At 31.5% G+C, this 20,465-nt stretch overlaps 1 protein-coding gene across 1 annotated transcript in view; it reads left to right on the top strand.

Moving 5' to 3' along the window:
• Positions 1-20,465, top strand: part of LOC117108930 (liprin-beta-1-like) — a 64,074-nt gene that overhangs the window by 30,105 nt on the left and 13,504 nt on the right. The window lies entirely within an intron of this gene.

Below are 20,465 nucleotides of genomic sequence, written 5' to 3'. Positions count from 1 at the left end.
CTTAGCCTTAGATAATCCAAGGGTAGTAAAAAAGATATAAAGTTTTATTAGTTTAATGCCCTATCTACACTGTAGTTAACTGTGACAATTATTTGTGATTTGACCATATATGGGCATGATGATGCATTATCATATCCATATATAGGCATGATGATGTCGTATCATATTCATACAGTATGTCATGTTATATCCATATATATGGAAATCACAGTAAACATGTTATATCCATATATATGGAAATCACAGTAAACACATTAAACTCTGGACAGAACGGTATTCTATACTGCAAAAAATACAGCTGAGCATTATCAGTACCACTTGGTTACAGCTTTTTATAAATACACAACCAGAGATTTAACAATAAATGTATTTAAGGTTTAGGTCACTGCATATTTCCTTGTTGTTTTGCTCTGAAACAAAATGCTTATTGAATGACGCACAATACTGCCATAAAATGACACTGATCCTGCGGACCCTAGCATGATTGAACTCTGGTATGACCGTGGTAATTATTTTATTATTACCCCTTGGTCATAGGATCCATAATTAGCAACTCAAGAATATCGTTTCTTGTGTTGCATTGTACGCAAATACAATATGAATGCTATAACATCCTGTTTGGTACTCCTCCTTAGGGGTAGTTCACAATTATGAACATTTTCACAAGTGTACAAGCAGTACTCTTTTTCGGTACCCTCTCCCTCCCCTCTGAAAGTGTACAAAAATATTTGCAAAACCATTCTCCATTTTTTTGTGAAGTGTACTAAAGCAATGTACTTGGTTTCTTAAAAATTAATATTATATCCAGGGCTACACTATAATTTTACCATTATTTTACATATTGCATGTTTTTTTTAATCAACATTTTTATGCGTATGTAAAAGTGTACAAATTTGTCTACCCCCCTCCCCACTAGAGTACTGTTAGTACACTTGTAGAAATGTTGTTAATTTTATAACGACCCTTAACCTAAGCTTGTAAAGTTGGCTTTTTAGATTCATCCTTCTTTGAACCTCATAGAAGCAGTCATAAGTATATTTTCCATGCATAATGTTCTGATATAATATAAATTTAGTGATGAATAAAAATTTACTGATGGGCCTACAGTAATTTCAATCACTGTTTTACATCCCATTTTTCCATATTTTCCTAACCTCTGCTTGTTTTTTTTTATATATCAAAAAGACCAAATAATGTTACGAAATAATAGTTCAGATTATATCTCGGTGGGTAGTTCACAATTATGAACATTTTCACAAGTGTACAAGCAGTACTCTTTTTCGGTACCCCATCCCTCCCCTCTGAAAGTATACAAAAATATTTGCAAAACCATTCTCCATTTTTTTGTGAAGTGTACTAAAGCAATGTACTTGGTTTCTTAAAAATGAATATTATATCCAGGGTTACACTATAATTTTACCATTATTTTACATATTGCATGTTTTTTTGAATCAACATTTTTATGCATAAGTAAAAGTATACAAATTTGTCTACCCCCTCCCCACTAGAGTACTGTTAGTACACTTGTGGAAATGTTGTTAATTTTATAAGGACCCTTAACCTAAGCTTGTAAAGTTGGCTTTTTAGATCCATCCTTCTTTGAACCTCATAGAAGCAGTCATAAGTATATTTTCCATGCATAATGTTCTGATATAATATAAATTTAGTGATGAATAAAAATTTACTGATGGGCCTACAGTGATTTCAATCACTGTTTTACATCCCATTTTTCCATATTTTCCTAACCTCAAAAAGACCAAATAATGTTACGAAATAATAGTTCAGATTATATCTCAGTGGGAGTCAAACCTAAAGACCTTAATAGAGTAATGCATTTTACTGGGTAAAGTAAGTTCGGCATCGTTGCATTCTTCTGTAAGGACACATCTCTCGAGGATGTATTAACATTTGTACTATGATAATAAATCAGTTGCACTTTGATTATGGGTAATAAATGCTGCCTTATTGCTGTTTGTTGTTAAATGACATCTTTTCTCCTGGGAGCATTTATATAAAAACTGTTAAAACATTGTCTCAACAAATTTGATATACATATTATTTCATTGAGCCTGTTTAAAATATCAAATAAGAGGATTTGAACCTAAAAAATTGCAAAGAAAACACTTTACTTGCATACTGAGTTTTTTTTTTTTTATTGGGGGATTGTTTACCTAGATTATCATTCAAAAAATAATATTTATATTTATTTTTTCTTTATACTGTAGGTACTTTTAATACTATTGCACTGATTTTTAAAGTGGTACAGTTTAAACATAACAAAATATATACAATATATAATATGTAGAACTGAATTGATTAACAATAATTGAAAAGAATATAATATACACACATATTTAAAATCAAGCAAGGGAAGAGTCAATGAAATAAATTTATGTTGTAGTATTTTTGTTTTTTTGGAATAAATGTACTGACATTTTGAAATTTCATTTTAAATTCATTAGGCAAGTTCATTTCACATTTTTGTTGAATTGTAAAGACAAGTTCTTTTTTTCTTGACTATTATTGCGAATTGAGATTTAGAGCTTGATTTAAGTTACTTTTTTGCAATTTCACAACCAAAGATACAAGTGGGCGAGTAATGTATTTTTGAACAAAAGATGGCATGTCTAAGTATTACAATAGGGAAGATTCATTATTAATTTGGATAAAATTTAAATGTACGGTTTACTGTATGGTGCAATACAATATTATTGTCCATCTACATTGTTAAATAGAATGCGTAACTTCTTAATGAGTGGGATAAAGTCGTGCTATAAATGTCGGTCACTCTGAACTCAGATTGATATGAATATTATTGTTCAATCAATAATGGATTTTGTAGGAACATGATTAGCTGCTGAAAATGTAGAAAGAAAATACTAAATTTAAATCAATTTGTTTATTTTCTTCAAAACTGATTGTGAATGAAGGTAAAATGTATAGATAATTACTTTCCTATTTGCTCACAATACAAAGATAGAAAAACAAGGATTAACATTAACAATATAACAAAAAAAAATAAAAGTAATAAAATCACAAGGACAAAGAAGTAATTCAAAATGGTAAAGTATGATAAACAAATATTTTTGTGGCAATTAGCGGTTTTGGCTATTATTTGCTCATCTCAATTATATGACGTTTTCAGGATTGTTAACGTAAGCAGTAGCCATTAACCATTAACTAATGGTCATGAAGGAGCAATTTTATAACTCAGGGTTGCAAAGAAGATAATTAATGTAGAGTATACTGGGTTATCAATATTATTTTATGTTTGTTCCTATATTATACATGTCGTCATTTCATCATCATCATAATCATAATCATCAACATTATCTTCTTCACTGTCATCTCCATCTTCATCACCTTCGTTGCACGATAGCCACCAACACCATGATCATAATAATCATCAAACTATGAAAACAACTTTCAGTTAATTACCAGCTTATTCAACAATATGTTACTATTTATATTTATTAATTGGCTAGGATATATTTTCAGTACGGTAAGAAGCTTCCTTAAAATACAAAATAATAATTTGAAGTGTTGAGTTTATTTTTCAAGCTGAGAATGTTTTTGTTTTTTTTGTTTTTTTGTAAAAGCATACTTTATTCCACATATGAACAAAGAGTTGGCAAATTATTTATAGCCTCATGAAGATCATACTTAAAATTCATCAGATTTGTATGTTGCACAAGACCTTGAAGATAACGAGGACGGAGAGCCGAGACGTTGAGCAAAGGTATTACCAGTACAGTATGGATTACCTATATGATTCTTGCCTTAGATGTTGGAATTAATTGCAGTTTTCAATGAGCTTACCCTTGCTGCATTTAACTCGATGAGGTTGGCCTGAAATTTGAGCACATCCGTGTGGTAATTTGAAGAGTATTTATTGATTGAATTTATTCGAGCTCCGGATTTCTTTTGTTGATCTCGACAAAACATGCCTTTCCTTAATGTCGCCGAGATGAAACTTGTGTTTTTAATTAATTTGTATTTATTCATATCTTTACACATGCAAACAGAGAATTTCTACAGTTTGATTTGTAATTAATACGGTACAAATTTTTTGTAACAAAAATATTAAAGGTGTACAGGTTAAAAGTTGGTTTCACTGCTAATTAAAATGGAACCAGTTACAAATTCAGCTCTTCAAATCTATAATCATTAATTCGTTGGAATAGATTTATCAGACTCATTCTAACTAATTAGATTTGGTTTAAAAAGATGAATTAACATTAACACAAAATATACCTGTCTATGTCAAATCTTTGAATTGCGCCCTCTGTTGTCTGAATGTGAACACTGATTTATGAGCTATTTCCTATCTTCACATAATGTTTGAGGAAATGGTGAAGTTGCTTATTTAATGAGAAGTCTGCTGCCCCCAGGCTCTGTATAAACATTTGAAGTAAATATGGATGAAAGATTAAGTAGAATGATTATTTATTATCTGTATCTCATTTACTGACATCCACTGCTTTGAATAGGATACTGGTTGAGACGAGATCTGCCAATAATGATGGGGAATGGAGATGCTTAAGAATAAGTTTGGGGGTGGAGGGGTGGGCGATGGTGGCTGTATACACATCTAGATGTGTATAAGAGACAGGTATTATTGACAGGGGTGGTGGGGGGGATGAGATGGCGGCTGATATTATTAGAATCTTGTTTGGATAGCCATTAAGTCAATTTATTAATGTCTTGATTGAATTTGAGCTAATTAATCAAATATGTTCATTATTTAAATTTCTATATAAAAGATATATCCCAAGTAATGATAGATAATAATAGTGTTCTGTGATAGGCTAAATTATTTGTTTTTATACAAAACCGACTTATATATTTTTTTGATTTTTTGTTAATAGGTCATAGGATTAAATTAGTGGTTCCATTTAACTGGAAAAAAAGAAAGGTTTACTGAACGACTAAAATCACTTTTCATTAATTTTTTTGTTCTATTCGCTGATTTTTGTCATGCGATTTTAGTTCCAATCGATGAACTGTGCCACCGTACGATGAAGGCTAGAATAAGTAGGTCGCTGTACACTAGCTTTTGGAATTTTGACTTGTGAACAGAGGTGATCTGGTAGCAAATGGCAAAGATCTATATACTGTAATGTTCACTACAAATAATGATTTTCGCATTTATACAATTCTATAGAATTTTTTATGAGGTAAATTAAAAGTTAACATTCTTCCTCCTCTAGCATCATATCCCTAGCATTATCATCATTTTCCATTAGAATCCTCCAAACTCTTTTGTTTAAGGTCTATGGCATAAACCATGTGTTCAAACTATTACATAATGATTTCATCAAAATTATTATTTTTTTATTACATTGCTATAAATCTTTGAAAAGAATCGCATTTATTATTCATTACAGTATATCAAGTTTCTTATACAATCTTTTATCCAAATCTTAAGTTACATATTTAATTTTAATAACCAAAGTATTTCGTAAATATTTTAATAGTTTCAACTGGTTTGCTGATTATTGTGGTAAAACTGTTTTAATGGTTAATAAACCAAACACAATTTATGTAAACTTACTGCGAACATTTGTCATCAGGCTATGTGATCTAGCATCCGTTCTTTTGGAATTGTGTAAACAACGCCCTCTGGTGCAGGCTCTTCTCCATCAAACTTAAACGCTGGGGCCCTGTATGAAATTGCCGTTAAAACCTTCTAGGTACCCATTTATAAACTAAAGAAGGGAATACTGATTGTAAATTCAGTCAGATTAATATCATTATATTAAAGTGAAACTCATAATCATAAAAAACAACAATCTTCTGTAATCTAAAATTTTGCACAACTATATAAAATCGTTGTTATAACCTACTACAGTAGATACCCACTATAATCTGAAGTAAGTGTAGATTGTACAGTCAGTCAGATTATTATCATTATATATAAATGAAACTCATAATCATAAATAAAAAAACAATCACAATATTGTTTAATCTAAAATCTTATACAACTGTATAAAATTGGCATTCAAACCTACTAGGTACCCACTTATAATCTGTTGTAAGAGAATGTAGATGGTATACATAGATTATTATCATAATATAAAAATGAAACTCATGAAAAAGAACTACAATTTTCTTTAATGTAAAATCTTATACAAATATGAATTAAGTCTATGAATTAAGTTGAACTGATGCATGCATTCGGCTCCACACGATCGTTAATTGTCTAGTCTGAACAAAGTAAACATACATTTAGCATACCTTTATCACAGAATGTGAACTGGATAGCTATGAACTATGGTACTAATATTATTTTTTTGAAGTATAAATTAAATCTCGCAAATGTAAGATACACATTTTTTGTCCTATGTCAGCATAGTATATTCAACCCACTGATACAGTAGCCTTACTTTGGTAACTAGTTTAAAGGCAAGGGAAAATATTTGTCATCCAGTAGTCCAAGTGACCAGATTTTTGCTGTCTAGAGTAACAATGTTGTTTATATGGAACAAAAAAATTTTGGAAAACTTTGCTGTGAGTCTAAGCAAAGAGTATAAAACTGCAAAAGGTCTAACTTTCTCGGTTTCGTTGAAACGTAACCCCATCTCAAAATGTACTACCACAAACTAGAGGGCATCCTTTAAAAGAACTTAGAGGCGTTCATACGTATATTAAACATGTGCTGCGCTTATTTTTTTTATGTTTACTTCGCGAACATGCGCCTTTGAAACGCAGAACACACAAGTGGTGCGTTCAATTGCAAAATTAGGCCTATCAAAATACAGTTTGAATTACAACAAAAACAGAACTTAAATAGGCGATAATAAAAATTAAGCGTCAATCGCATGTTCAAGTTTCAAACTCTATTCAAATTCTAATAGGGTGCCCCCTATCTCATGGCAGGACATTGCTTCTTTTTTCTTGGTATGCATATGCAAAATGCAATTCTATACTCTTTGGTGTAAATACAAAAAGCTTGACTGGTGTGCACCTGGCCATGTAGGTCATATGTACTGTCTCCGAGAATTCCGAATGATTCACTTCCCACTTAATGTGCTGAACATGAACTCACAACATTTTAATGTTCCCATGTATCACCAGGAGATTTATAAATGCAAACATTTTACAAGGACATGAAAGATTATGTTACTTAATTTTAAATTTATTATGTTAATGTTATTTAAAGAATTTTACAGTTAACGAGTGTTTGCTCATCATTGACAAGGTATTTATATTCACCTCAGTGTCTACAGCATTTCCCTAAATTTAATTTAATTTTCTATTAAACTGAAATATTAGGTTTGAATATAAGTAATATTCAGATCCTTGAAAAATCAGGGTTAATTTTTTAAGTTACAATATTAAAGTGTACATGAAAAGTCAAATCATTCATGTTAAAGTCACTTCATTAGTCGTAATTCATCAGTCTTTTGTAATAAATAATAATTATAATAATGTGTTATTTATATAGTACACATTGCAAGGACTTTATCTATGCATTTTACATCAACTAAAGGGGTTTTAATGTAATATATATTGTTTTAGTTGACAAAGGTGAGGGTGCCAAACTGTGCAGTCTCATAGGGTCAACCATCCACCTCTACCCTGGTCCAACCCCAAACCTCCACCTAGTGGCTAGAACAATGGAGCTAGTTTCATTACTTCCATTATCTACCTCTTAATTGTTGAAATTCAGTTTAATAGTATAATCTATTCCGTCTCCGTATTAGGGGTTTTATCTCGAAAATGAAAAAAATCATACTTTTGTCGATAAATTATAAAAGATATCACCATTTTTTTATTACTTGATCAGCAATATTGCAAAACTTAGTTCTGTTTTGTGGAAAGGTATCTGTTCCAACTCATGTTTTTTTCATTGATTCTAATGTTTTAATTTGCAAATATAATTTCCCCATGTTTAATATACTATAGAAACCTGTGATGTAGTATGTGAAGTAGAGCTGTGAAATACTAGGAAAGCGCTCATCTTTATTCCTTAGGTGATAGGTTCAATTCTCTTAAAATGCCAATACTTTTTTTCTCATAAAAATAAAAAACAGATTTAGTTTTCATACCTGCCAACATCTAGGAAACAGAAACCATGTAGCATGACAGATCGGAAGCTATAGGCCTAGCGAACTTCACACTAATCTCCGGTTTAGGAGGCTGTAGGGCCTACAAAAAATGCTTCATCCGGTTGATATACTCACAAAATAATCCTCAACCATCAAAACAGGGGCTTAAATGATAGAATTAAGACTATAAGTTTTAATCGTAAATATCATCATTGTAGTTTTACAGTGAAATATGTGTGGCTTATTAGGATGGTTATGCTAATTTTTGTCATAATGCATGAAAATGAATTCCAATTGGATGTAAAGCCTTGTGTCCTTAAAATCGCTACATGCTATCGCCATCAGCTTTCGGTGACACTGATTGGTCAGTCAAATCGTGGAGCCTTCCAAATTGAGCCGGGGGACAGACGTGGTGTATCGGTTGAATGGAGTGAAAATATTGATAGAGACAGCGTAGCAATTTTATGGAATCTAGGCTTTATAGACAGAACTGGATCAAGGCAGATTTGCTAATACAGATTTCCCACCAATTAAGGACATGGTCTTAAGCAGCTTTGGTCTGTGAAAATTAGAATATTAAAGGTAAAGGACATTTGTGAATTTTGGGACCACAAAAAAATGGTCTTTAATTGGAGGTGGTCTTTAATTAGAGGGAGACAATATCTATTGATGTGCAAACATACAGTTTTCTATACATAGGATACTTGGTATAATGAAAGTGTAATATAATCATAATTATGAAACGACAAAGCTTCCAACATATTTATTTAGTTGGTTTTATTATTAAATAACTTTATTAGTTGAATTTCAAATCTAAGCTAATGTAAGAGCAGTTTCTTTTTGTATACTAAAATTATTTAGTAAGTCGGTATGTTTTCAGATTTAGTAGAGTCTAAACTACCAGATTCAATGGATGTTTAATTTAGGATATTTTAAATGGTTAAGTTAAAATTTAAGTATGAAACATGATGTCAAAGTTTAAACCAATTTAAAAAAATCGTCATGAGCCATTTTCATAATTTGCACCTTTCTTATACTTAATCAAAATAAATTTTTTTAAATAAATTTTGGAAATTACCTTAAAAAGCATGCACCATATGTTGAAACAGATTAAAAATATGAAGACCCAGTTGGCTAATTAACAAAGTAGCTGATGAATGTTTGATATATTGCACATTGCTATAAAATAATATACTTTATATCATACTTCAGCTTTGATCCTATTCTCAAGACATGTTGAAGAAAATTGGTTATGAATGATATTTATAAGCTGTTTCCATTTGTTTCTCATTGGTTAAAAGTGGACCATTTGTGGTTTTTCAAATTAACCATTTGTGATTATCTTGTAAGTGCCTACCTACATGTTACAAACTAGTTTTGTCTAGACACCCATGTTTTGGCTTGGTGATACAGACATTTATTCCTGGCTTATAAAATTGATTACATTGAATTTTCCATTTAAAAGGATCATAATAAATTATCAAATTTCAGTGAGGAACAGATCACAAAAATCTGGGTTGTCACTTAGACCAAATAAAATGAATTGCTACTTTCGCGTCCCCACCCTCATCAAATTTGGGAACCTCGTGAAAAAATTTACTATTCGCCATTTTTTCCAAAAAACATTCATTTTTCCATGGACAATAAAAATAATGACTATCTGAAAGAATGATGTGAAGCCTAAGAAGAGGTGGGAGCAAAAATAGCAGAAATTCATAATACAAAGGTACATTTTACTTACTTTTATAAAAAAAAACTATTTTTACTATTTACCAGCCTGTTTACCACTAGTATATAGGATAGTAAAAAGCAAATAGTAAATACCCTCACCAGAAAATAATTTCAAATCCCAGACGTGAAACTAATAATTAATTTTATTTGGCCTTATCTGACTTCTCACTACAACCATACAACAGTCCTTCAATTTATTACTGGTACAAACCGATAAAAGGTCCATCAAAGAATATCCAAGATCTCATCATTGTTATTAAATGGAGATTCCATGAGAAGCATTTTGTTTCTATAAATATTACAATGACAATATTAAAAATATGAATGAATAAAAATAATTATTTAAGCAATTAAAAAATATATAAATTCATTTTTCTTATTTTTTATTTTTTTAGTTTGTTACCTCTACAGCAATGTCCACACTATATTTATATGACATAGAATGTGATATGCCCATATTTGGGTATAATATGACATCATCATATCTATATGTGGTACATCACACAAATTTGTCACATAAAATTTGATAGTGTAGGCTAAGCTTAACACAGACAGTATATCAGTAACTTACGAAGGTTAAATTACTGTCAGTCGTTATGTCAGAACCTTTTGTGAAACAAGAAAATTGAAAGGTTAAAAGTGAAACAAGGGTGGTCATGTGGTTTTTGTACCATGCAGTACATGAAAAGAGAGCTTCAGAAGGAGAGATAAAATTCCAGCTTAACGCCAGCTGCTGACAACTGGCTGGCTACTTGAACGAGTTAATTAATCCTATCCCCTGGTTTAAATTGATGTTATTTCATCAGATGCTTTTTCCTTTAGAGTGAAATAATTTTAATGAGGGAAAAAGAGATTGAGCATTTGTAAAACAATAGGGTCTGTATCTTCAAAATACAAGTGTAAAGTGACACGCTGTGCAGGTGATAAGTCTGTAAAATTGTTGATTGGAAGTATTGACTTAACTCTTCTTCATTTGGAGCATTAGCAGCCCACAGTTTTTGATGATTATGGACTGTATTCATTTCAATATTTCCAAGAAATTTAAAGTAATTTCCAACCAACATACATCATCTACTTGTGTTTTCACACATTACTACATCACTTTTTTTACATGCAGCACCGAATAGGTCATTTGTCCATATTGCTCGAGTTCTCATATATATTTTCCCAGAATGCCTTGCATGATAACCACAACTTCCCTAATGTACTTTTTTAATATAGATTGTCCTAGATAAAATTTGTATGTATTTTTAGACAGCCTGTTTTTTAAACTTCCCTGTAAATGAAATAAAGTTTTGCATGTCATCTCTATTTAATATCTAGGTCCATAAAATAGGTGCCTGGTGCTTTTATATTGTGTATCATTGTTTCAGGTCGTCATTGTATAATTGTTTTAGGGTCATAGTAAAGCATTCAAAAAGGAGAAAACTCCCTAGAAGGTACATGTTGGCTATACATTCATTTTAAAATTTTAGTACGTTTCTGGTAAGAATTTTTATATCAATTTCTACCACAGTTGAGTATCATTCTTGTTTTTACTATAAGTTAGTAATTCTATATTTACTTATCATCACTAAGCCAAGCTCTAACTCCCTATTTAGTATTTTGGTAATGCTTAATATCTCTAGCAGTGGGGATGCCAGTGGAGGATGGGGCACGTGAATGTTATGACCCCTATAGACAGGCTAGGCAAGACAGTCAACCATTCAATCTAGCATTTTGTAGACAACCATTTTATTATTTGGTCAACCTTAGGTAATAGTCAGTTTGCATTGCTAAATTTTTTAAGTAAAATTTTTTTTACCTATCACACACAGAATAACGTTGATCTTTTTTGTAAATCAGGGTTTTGGTCTCTTGAGAAAAAGGCTGTTGAATGACAAACTGGTAGGAAGAATACTATGTCATAGTGGTATAGTATTATAGACTACGGTTTTGTCGAGCCTAGTGAAAAGGGGATAAACAGTGTCCAGAAACAGTTCATATAGTGGTCAGGGGTAAATCTTCAGCATAGAGATTGTTTTTGAATACTTTCTTGATTTGATAATTTGATATCATTAACTCGTCATTGGAAGCCACTTATAATACTCAGGATGGAAATAATCAATTATGGCAACTCACTGATTGAACCTAACACCTTGGAATTGCAAGGTACTGTAAGGTGAAGATCATTCACTCACTTTGGAACAACAATCCAGATAGTGGTGTGGTGACAACAGTCTTAAAGCGCTAACCATACCTCTCTGTTCTGGCGTGATGACGGACACCTACTTTGGTGGCACGAGCAAAGGATTACCGTATATACTCGCGTGTAGGACAAGGCCTAAAATAGCAAATTACAATAAAAAAATATGGGGTTGCCTTATATGCACAACATCCAATTTTATATTTTTAAAATCATGTTCGTCTTTTTGTGTGGATCGTCCGTAATAGGTAAATTTACTATTGTAGTAAAGTTACTAAAATGTTAGTAGACTTATGAATGAACGCAATTTTAAATACAGGAAAATAAGATTTTAATGAACATCTAAAATCTCATAAAATGGTATTATTTGGAAGATTAGGCCTGCATTTGGCTCCATTTTTAGCCAGATAGATGCATTATCAAGACCATAAAAAGCAGCAAAAAGTATGAATTTTGACGGTGAAACAGGGGGTTGTCTACGCCCAACATACAGAAATTGTCCAAATATCTTCTCAAACTCGGGGGTCATCTTGTATGCGGATCAACTTATACGTGAGTATATACACGGTAGGTGAAACGTACCTTATCAATAAATAAATGAAACATGATGTAAATAGGGCTGATGTATATATATGTAAATGTGAGTGATAAAATATCAAATTTAAAATTTAACATTTAATTGACATTTACTTTTAAGCAAATTAGCATGAGATTATTTCTATGCAATCATCAAATTAATTGTCTAAACTATAGACATGTACATGCACATAGTCATAGGATTAAAGAGATTAGTAATGGTAATCCTTTACCCCTGTTTGGGATAAGATAAACGATAGTGAATAATATTTGTAGGAAACGACTGGGTTCAAGGGGAAAGACAGCTTTATGGGTACAGTGGTTTCAAAATCAATTCAACCTAGTAAGAAAATTTAAGAAATATAGAACTTAGATGACTATAATATTTCATTACAGTGTCTTAGTATTCATTTTTTAAATAATTTAATTTAATTGTTTAATTTCTTTGATATATTAAATTTCATCACACAATATTTTTATAAATGAAAAGAAAAGAAAAACAAGTTATAATTTGCCAAGAATTGTAAATTCAACATGCAAGGTATTTCTGGCCACTCAAAGCATGGGTTATGGAAAGAGAATAAGAAGAATAGTAGGGAAAGAAGAAAAGAAAAAAAAAATAGTGTCAAATTGTCACTTTAATAGGATGTCCCCTTATAGGGGGTCCCACTAAAGGGGTTCTACTGTATGAACAAAAATCCACAAAGTAAATTATGCTTATTGTAAAAATACTAATTAAGAAGGGTAAATTTGTACTATAAAACACACCATCATTTTTTTTTTAAAGTTTATATTTTTTAAATAACCATATTTATAGAGGGTTCCCCTTCTAGCGTATCTTTGAAGGTCTGCTGATATTTAGGGGCCCTCTTAAAAAATGACATAATGTGATGTTTTTACCAGTGAAGTCTCTGTATGAGGCTTAGGGAGTGGAAATGTTTTTAGTTGTGAGAAAAAGTCCTGCTGTCACATGAATTGAACCCAGGACGCTGAGATAAGAAGGCCGGCATCTTAACCACTTAACCACTAAGCTGTTCAATACCACTTATTTGGTTTATATTAATACAAATATTATTCAAGTGTTTTCAGTAGAGATTTCATATTAATTAAATCAAGGTTTTTGCAGAGGGATCAAAATAGGAAATAACAAATAGAGATTTAATAAATATGTTTCAAGATAATTAAAAACCTTTTAACTAATATTTCCTAGGTCAGGGTTAAAGATGTGAAAAAAGTTGCCGTAGGGCAAATAGGTCAGTGGCAATGATGTCATCATGATTATGTCTCCTCTCAATCAGGGTTGTTGCTGGCCAGAAACATTTGTGTCCTGGCTAATGTGGCGTGAGCCTGTAAAGAAAGAGGTTTTTTTAGTGTGACAGAAACAACCCCTCTGATGATATAAACGGAACTACTCCTTTTGCATTAATTATCATCAAACTAATGATGAAGTTTACCATTTATATGCTAGGACACTTCAGCTCCGGCACATTTACATTGCACTTTTTAAAAAATTTTTTTACCTTGAGTACTGTACAACTCCATCCGTATAATTGACACAAAATAGGGTAGGTCTTTTTATGTTAGTGCATATAAACCCTCTTATTTTTGGCTACAACTATGTTCTCACTTTCTCTCTTCTCATTAAAGATATGTTATAATTCATATTGTTGACCCCCTCTTCCCACATTATTTTACTTTTGATTGAATGATTTATGATAAATATAATATTATATTATATTTATGATAAATATAATATGCTCCAATTAGCACCTACAGTACTCCCAAATGGGTGCCTCCCTCCGAGAAAGCAAAGCTTCTTATTAGCGCCGTTAGCTATTAGTTGGGTATCATAGTTATTAGAGCATTTTGAATCTCCTAATGATTTGACAAATTGCCAAAATAGAAACTGCTAAATCATATAAAATTTTTGAATTAGCTCCCAGGGAAATTTATGGTAATTTTTATATTGTACATTTTTTTTTTATCCCAATTCAAATGATGATTAATCACTTGTATAAGTTAATACTTTTGATTCTCCCTTTAGGCAATTTTATATGATCTTTTAGACATTAAAAATGTCTGTGTTATAGTTCTCATGTTGGGAATTATTCAACAGTGACATCACTTGCACTCTTAATTTATTTTGGCAAACTGTATAAATGCGTATAAGACGGCTTAAAATAGCAAATTACTATTGAAAAACAGGGGGTCATCTTATACGCACTACATACAAATTTTAGATTTTAAAAAAATAATTTTCGTCTAATGTGCAGATCGTCTGTAACACTCAAATTTACTACTGCAACGAAGCTACTAACCGTTCGTATGAATGAACACAATTTTTAATATGGGGAAATAATTTTGATAAATATTTAAAATCTTATAAAATATTATTTGGAAGATTAGCTCTGAATTTGACTCATTTTTAGCGAAGTAGATACAGTATGAAAACCATAAAAGCAGCAAAACTAGGAATGCCAACATCATACTTGGGGGTCGTCTTATACTCATGTGCTAGTAGTCTAATATGCTTCTATTAATCACTACTCTTTATAAAAAAAATCAATCGTACACTAAAACACATATTCTTCTGTATTATAAGTTTTCTAAAATCAAATTGCTTTAGTTTTAAAGTGTCCCTTCTTTTGCCACTCAGTGGTGCACTAAAACTCGATATATTCTTAAATCTTTCATGTTTTTCTCAAAAAAATGAATTCATGATTCTAAGTTCATTTCCTCTGCCCACTGCCTCTTCTCACATATAGTGTGATTTATCCAACCTTCACAGGTACATCTCAAATTTTACACTCCACACTTCAAGTTTCATGGGATGATTTATGGACCTATCAATTATTACCTTACACATGATATACCAGAATTGAAAGCAACTTTGTATTTGATTTCTATGAAAGAATGTTCATTAGCAGTATCAAATTTGTTTGTGAGGATGAATCTGTTGAATTAAAATATTTGGTTGATCTGATGAGCAAACGCTTGAAGACTGGTTATTAGAGGTATTATATACAGTAGTAATATGTCAAAGGCTATGGTAAATGACAGCTGCCAGGCCAACATAGCTCTAGGCTATAGCACTGAAGTCAAAAGAAGGAAAGTTGCTTCCCAGGAGAAAAAGCCATACTCTTCATTAGCATAATCTCAGAATTCCATACACCCTTTCAATGGCCTTTGACCCATTAGCCTAGCAATACTCTGGCCTCTTTCATTTGTGTGTGTACCCTATAGATTGCTGTGAACTAATCATCACAGGAGTAGAAAGGCTGGAAAAAACTGCAAGATAGGAGTAAAAGACCAAAATAATCACAGGAATTAATTGGTTTATGACGTCACTGTTGTGCTAGACAGAAAGTTCTGATCAAAGTTTCTTCTTGAGAAGAGAAATGTCAAATATTGAATTTTGATTTTTAAAAATATTTTGTTACTATCAAAGAAGGCAAAATTGATTGCATTTGTCATCATTTCACTGATGCTGAAAAGTTAAGTCGTCAACAAGATTTTAGTTTTTGTCGGAATTCTTGCGTTTCCTTGAAATTTACAAAGTAGGTTATTGTTTTCCGTTGTCCTTAGAATCTTGTTGAGTCATAAGCCATATTACATCATGTTTAATACCATCACAGTCGAAGGATTGCATTAATAATATTGGTGAAGGGGTTATGTTAAAATGTGTCAAAGGAAACGTTTCATCTGATCATCTTAAAAGATAAGTGTTGAGTTTACAAAGGACACCCTATAAGACCCCTGGAAGCTGTACTATTAAGAAACTCGCATCAGAGTTGCCCGATTTTTTTCCAGTCTGCCTAGCGCAAAAAGTGAAAACAACATCAATAACAATTTGGATTTCAATTTTAAAGACTGTATCTTTTGAAACAAAAACTTGAAAATCTGAGAAGGAAGCAAACAAGTTTGTAACCTACATTCCAATCCAGCAAGTCAGCGGTTGTCAATGTCTGAGCTGGAATCAAATTGGAATCAAATCCGATAGGGAGAACGAGGAGAAAGACGGTCAACTGTAGCTGTGTCACTTGGTGTTGCTTTCTTTAGCCTGCTAGGCCCAGCCTTGTTATGATTGGTAATAACTCAGCAACTATCGCCACTGAGTCAGGTTGTGATTCATTGATTTTCTAGCTGGATTCTCTGTCTCTGGCGTCACTTTCTGTATGCAAGTTAAACCAGCTGGCTTGTTGTTACACCCTGCTTGAAACTTTGCCTAGTTATCTTATAACTTCATCTGTTGTGAGGTACTACTCGTAGTGTAAAATTCAACTATTTTTTTGGGAACAAATTTAAATTGAGATATAGAATACAAGCATGTTTCGAAGGAGAAAGAAGAAAGTTAAACTTAATGGTGAGTGTATATTGTTTCATAAATCTTCTGCAAAAACATGAATTAATGTAATTCATGTCGATTTCCTGATTATGACAAGAACAATTGTTTACTGTGATGTATGATATTTCATGTTGTCTACTGCTATACATTTTTTGAATTTTCAGTTTTTATTTATTTATTATCCTCTATTTATTATTAATATTGTCTGATATTGAATTTTGATTTATTATACATTTTGTGGAGAAATAAATATAGATTAGGAGTATTAGTAATTTATTTCATGGTAAGTGTAATAACTTCAATGAAATATTAATATTGTTTTTGTAGTTTATCTCAGTTTTCAGGATGGTGTAATTGAATATTAATACCACTTGCAACAATTATTAATGTTTTTTTTTTTTTTGTGACAATTCTAGTAAATAATTAATGGATATATCTAAATCACTTTTATATAACACTGAGGTACCTTATCATTTCTGTGCTTGCAATTCTCCCAATTGCTTTAAGAACACATGGGGATCCCATTCATCTCTCTATTCCCAAACTTCAGACATTGGTAAAGAAAGCCATTTGTCTTATCATTCTAACCTTACACAAAACACTTTAGGATCCGCTTTATTTCTCAGTGACGGATCCAGGAATATTGAAATAGAAGGTTCCCAGTGAGGGATTTTCACAGACGAGAGGTCTAAACAATCTCAGTCCACCACGGTTGGGGCTGAGGTAAGAAGATTTTGTGATTATGGCACCTCTAGATGGCCTGAGATGGCATTCTCAGATTTAAATTTGAATATACATTTCTTTTTTTCCATTTTTTTTTCATTTTGAAAAATTAAGAGGGCCCAGGCTACCTGTATTCTCCTCCTCTATTGAATCCGACACCGATTCATGTTTATAAATAATTGATTATTGATAATTATCATGAATTGCGTATATTGGTACTGCAGGACCAGCTGATTCTATAAACATGAGGAATAGATCAGCTACCAAGTCATAAAATTAATATAGTAATTTCATTCATTTTAATTTTGTATGTGAGAAGCACTTTGTTGTCTTCATAATGATCTACCAGGAAACGTGATAGTCATTTCAAGTGAAGACAAAACTGAAACTGTCTTTATCACTTCCCATCATTAATCAAAATCTTGTATATAATTTAATGTTATTGTTGTCTATAGGCCTCCATCAATTTTGTTAGGCCCCAATGTATCATTATCTTTGATGACATGTTTGGCTAAAGCGCATAGATTTATGATGGCAGTCCCACTTTCATATATATACCTGCAAGTAAATTACATTGAGAGGTTATATTAGAACATTATTAATTTTATTATTGACCAATGAAAAATAGTATTAATTAATCAAAGTACCTTAATAAAAAAAAATGAATGAATAACTTTAATCTCTGTTGATTTATGAAAGTAAGTTTATAATTTCAAATTCATCAATGTATGAATATAAGTTAATGGGTTATCTATTGTACCTAAAAGTAAATACATTACATTCTAATTCAACATAATTATGGAACAAAAAAAAAAAAATTTCTATCAATTTGCATAAGCAAAATCTATATTTCCACCTATATAACCAGGGAATTGTATAACCCAGTTTCGTAACTCTTAACTAGATATCAGTAAATGATTTGATTTAAATTGAAATATTATCTGATAATAATGCGGATATTTGCGTGGTGTTTGTGGGTCAGTGTGTAAGCTGCAGACACAGATCTAGGGTTTTTGATACATGTTAAGCAAGAACACGATCATTTACAAGTAATAAAATAGGTATTGAATGCAAAAAGCTTTTCTATAATGTGCTGTGCACTTGGAAAGTACTAAGAAAATATTCACATACGATGTTAAGGTCTCTATATATGTGGCAACAGGAAAGTAGAAATAATTGTTAAAAGGTTGATAAAATATTAATAGTATTTAAAATATACCATATATAAAAGGCCTCATGTACTAGGTGATTGATTTAGCGTTCATAACATTTATTTTAATGATTCTTGAATGAAGCTAATGAAATAAAAAATCAGATGTAAATTAGGGCAGATGTAAAGGAGGACAGAGCAAAAAACATCAGCTATTCTCAAATTTATTAGTAATTGATTTATGAATTAATTTTTCATTATTTTTGCTGTCAGTTACCCTACAATTTAATGCTACATTCTCTCACAAATGCATTTACTTTACTACACACCGATTCCTTCATTTAATTATCTACTATCTATTCATTGAATATATTGTGCTATAATTTTGCAATATTCATGTATCTCTTTTTATGTCTACTGCCCCACGGAGGTAGTAGACACTTTGTTATCTGGCAGTGGACCTTGTAAGAGTAAATCCGGTGGATGAATGATGGGATGGGTTATGAGCTAAAGATAAAAATGAAAAGCAAGTTTACAAAATATTATGAAATGCTAGGTAAGACCTATGCTATTAATTATTATAATTAATAAATCTTCGCTATTAATTCTAGTATTGATCTAGTTGTTTAGGTAAAACAACATTCAAAATATATTGATTTTGACATTTTAATTTTATGTGTATCCTGTTTTTTCGCTTGGAGTTTTTTTTGTACATCATTGTAACATGTGTGCTATACATTTATTTTTTTGTATGAAATGTTTCTCAATTACTGAAATTAATGCAACTTCAACAACATACACCCCCATACTTGATGTTATTTCCTTATGCAAAGCAAGAAGTAAAAATAACATGTTTATTAGATTCAGTTCCACAGCGAAACAGAAAAACATATTCAGTGTTTTCTTTCCTAACAAAAGCTGAAAACTTTGCCAATAGGTTGAAAGCTGGATTTTAAATATATATTTTTCTTTGTTGAGCTAAGGCCCAATGAATATAATTATTAGTTTATCACCCTATCTAGGCTGGAAAAGTGATGAGCGAGGCAGGTTTTTAATTTTTATTTTTTATTTTGCTAAAGCCAAATCACCCTTGTGTACATACAGTACATGATTGAGATAATACAAACAATATCTATTAATTATTTACTTTAAAAAAAAAAACAAAAAAAAAAACATTTTTTTCAATTGTTTTTTTTTCCCATTGTTTTTTTTCCCCAATACCGTATTGTCTCTAATAAACACCCTCTTCTAATAAACGCCCCCTCTGAGTTTTTTTCATTTTGCAATGACTGCCCAATCAACTAACATGGGAATCCACCCATAAAAAGGTTGACAAACAAGGAGTAATACCATACTGTGTGCTGCTTTCTTTGATATGAAATGAAATAAATATTACTCAAAAAAGCTTACCCTAAACGTTTGATGTTTACTGTCTTCACGATCACTAGGCCTAGGCCTATTTGTGTTTCTCTCATGGTATTTCGTTAGCCTTGTAAAAACAGGGTAAGCTGCAAACGACGGGTAATCGAGTATTGTTAAAGTGTCGCATGTTCGACGCTGATTTGATTCAAGGTGTCTGGTCAATGAAGTCTATACCGTAGTGAGAATGTTTCTTCAAGTTGAGGGCAGATGTTTTGCGTGTGGTGATGGTGCGGTGCTAGTTCATGAGGCCGACATGTTTTTTGACAAGCACACGATTGCTGT

The sequence above is a fragment of the Anneissia japonica genome, unplaced genomic scaffold, assembly GCF_011630105.1.
Source record: "Anneissia japonica isolate Jap-2015-1 unplaced genomic scaffold, ASM1163010v1 scaffold987_len1640505_cov201, whole genome shotgun sequence".
NCBI lineage: Eukaryota > Metazoa > Echinodermata > Crinoidea > Comatulida > Comatulidae > Anneissia > Anneissia japonica.
Note: the sequence above shows the minus strand (reverse complement) of the source record. Positions and strands in the feature narration are given on the sequence as shown.